Genomic DNA, 5093 nt, shown 5'->3' with positions numbered 1-5093 from the left:
GCCGTCCCCTGACGTTTGAATTACCTAAGATTTTTTTTCTAGGGACATCTGGAATCTGTCCCTAGAGGGGGTGGGGGTACTGTTATGATCCGTTGCCTGGATCATGTTCTGTTTGGTTTTTGGACTCTCTCAGTTCCTGTTTTTGTTCACCCCCGGGTTTGTTTTCTGTTTCCATGGGTGATGATTGTTTCCACCTGTCTCTGATTGGTGTTCAGGACGCTCACCTGTTTCCCGAGCACTAATCAGAGCACTATGTATTCCAGCCTTTTCCGGTCAGTCCGTCTGGTTGCTACCTGCAACAGTTGACAAGTTTTGATTCCTGTCTGTGTATGCTAGCTCCCACGCTAACCTCCTTAGCTTTCCCTCCCATGCTATTAACACACCTTTATTTTTTCCCCTGTATGATTTATCCTAAAAAATATTTTCCTACCTGCACGCCAGAGTCTGTCTGCATCTTGGGAGAACAACCCCTGCATCACCGTGCGACGCGGTTGTCACAACTTGAGCTCCACACTTCTTCTGTTTGTTTGAGATTTTCATGACTGCCACAAGTGGTGGAAAAGTGTATTGCAGCCCATACGGACCAGAGTTGAGAAACAGATGTTTTTGGCGGCCCTCCAAGAGGCGTTCACAGTGCAACATTGGGCCCCCGGTCCTATGGTTAACAAACACCAGGGTAGCATGTTTAGCTATTCCTCATCCAAGTGAAGTTGAAGTTAAAGTAGCAATGATTGTCACACACACACTAGGTGTGGTGAAATTGTTTTCTGCATTTGAGCCATCACCCCCTGGGAGGTGAGGGGAGCAGTGGGCAGCAGTGGTGGCCACGCCCGGGAATCATTTTAAGTGATGTAACCCCCAATTCCAAGCCTTGATGCTGAGTGCCAAGCATGGAGGTAATGGCTCCCCTTTTTTTTATAGTCTTTGGTATGACTCGGCCGGGGTTTGAACTCACAACCTACCCACCTCAGGGCGGACACTCTAAGCACTAACAGCGAGGGTTTACTGTACGTTTCTTCCCTGCTTTACACGTTTCAACAAGCTTTCAGTGTTAGCTAAGTGAGCTGAAGATGACACTTTTACTTTTACCCTCCCTGCACTTGGAAGAGGGTGAGGGGTGTGGACGTTATATTTAGCTGATATTTGTCACTTCCTCTTAAGCAAACTGATGACCAAGTGGACAGTTTAATTTATGGCACTGTTTACCGTATTTTAATTTATGCTACTATTTGCCATACAAACCCCGTTTCCACATGAGTTGGGAAATTGTGTTCGATGTAAATATAAACAGAATACAATGATTTGCAAATCCTTTTCAAGCCATATTCAGTTGAATATGCTACAAAGACAACATATTTGATGTTCAAACTCATAAACTTTATTTTTTGCAAATAATAATCAACTTTAGAATTTGATGCCAGCAACACGTGACAAAGAAGTTGGGAAAGGTGGCAATAAATACTGATAAAGTTGAGTAATTCTTATCAAAGACTTATTTGGAACATCCCACAGGTGTGCAGGCTAATTGGGAACAGGTGGGTGCCATGATTGGCTATAAAAACAGCTTCCCAAAAAATGCCTTTCACAAGAAAGGATGGGGCGAGGTACACCCCTTTGTCCACAACTGTGTGAGCAAATAGTCAAACAGTTTAAGAACAACCTTTCTCAAAGTGACATTGCAAGAAATTTAGGGATTTCAACATCTACGCTCCATAATATCATCAAAAGGTTCAGAGAATCTGGAGAAATCACTCCACGTAAGCGGCATGGCCGGAAACCAACATTGAATGACCGTGACCTTCCATCCCTCAGAAGGCACTGTATCAAAAACCGACATCAATCTCTAAAGGATATCACCACACGGGCTCAGGAACACTTCAGAAAACCACTGTCACTAAATACAGTTGGTCGCTACATCTGTAAGTGCAAGTTAAAGCTCTAGTATGCAAAGCGAAAGCCATTTATCAACAACATCCAGAAACGCAGCCGGCTTCTCTGGGCCTGAGATCATCTAAGATGGACTGATGCAAAGTGGAAAAGTGTTCTGTGTTCTGACGAGTCCACATTTCAAATTGCTTTTGGAAATATTCGATATCGTGTCATCCGGACCAAAGGGGAAGCGAATCATCTAGACTGTTATCGACACAAAGTTCAAAAGCCAGCATGTGTGATGGTATGGGGGTGCATTAGTGCCCAAGGCATGGGTAACTTACACATCTGTGAAGGCACCATTAATGCTGAAAGGTACATACAGGTTTTGGAACAACATATGCTGCCATCAAAGCGCCGTCTTTTACATGGACGCCCCTGCTTATTTCAGAAAGACAATGCCAAGCCACATTCAGCACGTGTTACAACAGCGTGGCTTCGTAAAAAAAACAGTGCGGGTACTTTCCTGGCCCTTGCAGTCCAGACCTGTCTCCCATGGAAAATGTGTGGCGCATTATGAAGCGTAAAATAGGACAGCGGAGACCCCGGACTGTTGAAGGACTGAAGCTCTACATAAAACAAGAATGGGAAAGAATTCCACTTTCAAAGCTTCAACAATTAGTTTCCTCAGTTCCCAAACATTTATTGAGTGTTGTTATAAGAAAAGGTGATGTAACACAGTGGTGAACATGCCCTTTCCCAACTACTTTGGCATGTGTTGCAGCCATGAAATTCTAAGTTAATTATTATTTGCAAAAAATATATAGTTTATGAGTTTGAACATCAAATATGTTGTCTTTGTAGCATATTCAACTGAATATGGCTTGAAAAGGATTCGCAAATCATTGTATTCTGTTTATATTTACATCTAACACCATTTCCCAACTCACATGGAAACGGGGTTTGTATTACCCTCCCTGTGCTTGGAAGAGGGTGAGGGGTGTGGGTGCTATATTTAGCTGATATTTGTCACAACTTAAGCAAACTGATGACTAAGTGGACAGTTTAATTTATGGCACTGTTTACCGTATTTTAATTTATGTTACTATTTGCCACAGTTTGTAAGAGACAAAAGTGAATGTGAAGAGAAGAATGTGCAGCACACATGATCAACTTACACTGAGCCTTCTTTCACCAAGTGTTGGGAGTCTGGATCGACTAATAGAGTGGGGGCCGGGGGGGCCGGGGGGGGGGGGGGGGGGGGGGTTAGCATCTGGTCACTGACGCAAGTCCTAAAAGCATGATTGGTTCCAGTCCAAGGCCACACTATCTGACGCTGCATTGTGTGAGTCTGCACTCTGCTTGCAGGACAAACTGTATCCACTTTCATCTGCCTTCTCTTATCAACACAAGCTAAGTTAAGTTAAGATAGCTTTAAGGTAGCATTGGAGTAGGAAGATAAACAGTTGCTTCTGTATTGAAGCTACTATCATATATTTATGACTCTTGACACCAAAAGACTTCCAAAGTTTGCGAACAGATATTTCCAATCTCACGGAGATTCCCCAGCCCCTCTGAGAGATAATGAGCGAGGCAGGCAGGTGGAGGTAGCAACCACAGATCTCTTCCCCACCAACAACACTGCCAATCCTGCAGACTTTGTGAAAGTCAACAACCTTTACTTTGGGGAAAGTTATGATTCATACAGAACCTTATATTTTTCAGCCCTAACACAAAGAAGATGAGCTATAAGATTTAGAAGCTGAGTGCTAAATATACATACAGTATTTCCTTGAATTGCCGCCAAGTATATAGTATGCGCCTGACTAGAATTACTGCCGGGTCAAACTCATTTTGCAAAATAATTAGCGCATGCTTAGCATTACTGCCGGCTCAGGATTAACGGCGGGTGAAATATTATTTTTATTCGCGCATGTCTAGAATTTCCGCTGGGTCAAACTCGTCACGTCACGAGTGACACTTCACCTGTCATCATTTTCAAAATGAAGGAGGCTGATTTTAATCATTTGAAATCGCATAAAGGGAAGAAGATTAAGAGCTATTCAGTAGGATTTAAGGTCCAAGCTATTGAATATGCTAAAAAGAACAGTAAGCAGCTATGTTTTATTAATATACCGTAGCTGCGTGTGTCAAATATGAGTCATTAAATGACTCCCGCCTCCTGGTGGTAGAGGGCGCTAGTGATCCTTCTTGCGACTACTCGGCTGCAGAAGAAGTGACAACAAGCAGCAAGAGTGAGCAGCCATCCTTTAGTTTTTCCTCTCGCTTGCCCTTTTAACATGGAGGATTACATATCTAAAATAAAACAGTTTTCTAAACTGGACTTTCAAACAAAGCAGGAGGTAATAAAGGAAGATCTCCATCGAGACAGAGAGACTTTTAAGACTGAAGAAAGATAAGGAAGACTTCTATAAACAAGTTATTGATGCTTTTGATCAGAAGGAGCTGCGCATGGACTTCATTTATAAGTAAAGGTAAGACCATTATAACGTTTTTTATATTAAATGTGCTTTTCATGATGTATCCTTACATCACACTCAAATTTTTAAGCGCAGGCCTAAATTTACCGCATGCCTTTGGTAAGTGCCGGAGTGAGAAGAGGTTTTAAATTAATTAGCGCCCCGGCGGCAATTCAAGGAAATACGGTATTATTCATGTTGTAAATATAAATCTTTATATATCTAGAAAGGGTGGTCCTAAAGAGGGAGGCATTTTTCTCAGGTCTCAAAAAGGTAACAAATACAAGAGTGTGTTTTTATTGATTGATTGATTGATACTTGTATTAGTAGATTGCACAGTACAGTACATATTCCGTACAATTGACCACTAAATGCTAACACCCCAATAAGTTTTTCAACTTGTTTAAGTCGGGGTCCACGTTCAGCAATTCATGGTGTGTGTGTGTGTGTGTGTGTGCGTGTGTGCGTGTGTGTGTCTGTGTGTGTGTGTGTGTGTGTGTGTGTGTGTGCGTGTGCGTGTGTGTGTGTGTGTGTGCGCGCCTCTCCTTCTGGACAGTGTAATGTGGGGCACGGAAGTCCAAGAACCGGCAAGGAAACTGGCCTAATTCCGCCTAGCAACAAGTGTCTGCTTGGCAACCAAAGTCTTATAATGAATGTAATGGACCATTAGTTGTGAAATAATGCTCCTCCGTGTATGTTCGAATGTATTTCTACCATCACTGAGCTGTCTTAGTTTGAGTTAGG

Source organism: Nerophis ophidion, linkage group LG07 (assembly GCF_033978795.1).
Source record: "Nerophis ophidion isolate RoL-2023_Sa linkage group LG07, RoL_Noph_v1.0, whole genome shotgun sequence".
Taxonomy (NCBI): Eukaryota; Metazoa; Chordata; class Actinopteri; order Syngnathiformes; family Syngnathidae; genus Nerophis; species Nerophis ophidion.
The sequence above is the reverse complement of the archived record's forward strand: the minus strand, read 5'-3'. Positions refer to the sequence as shown.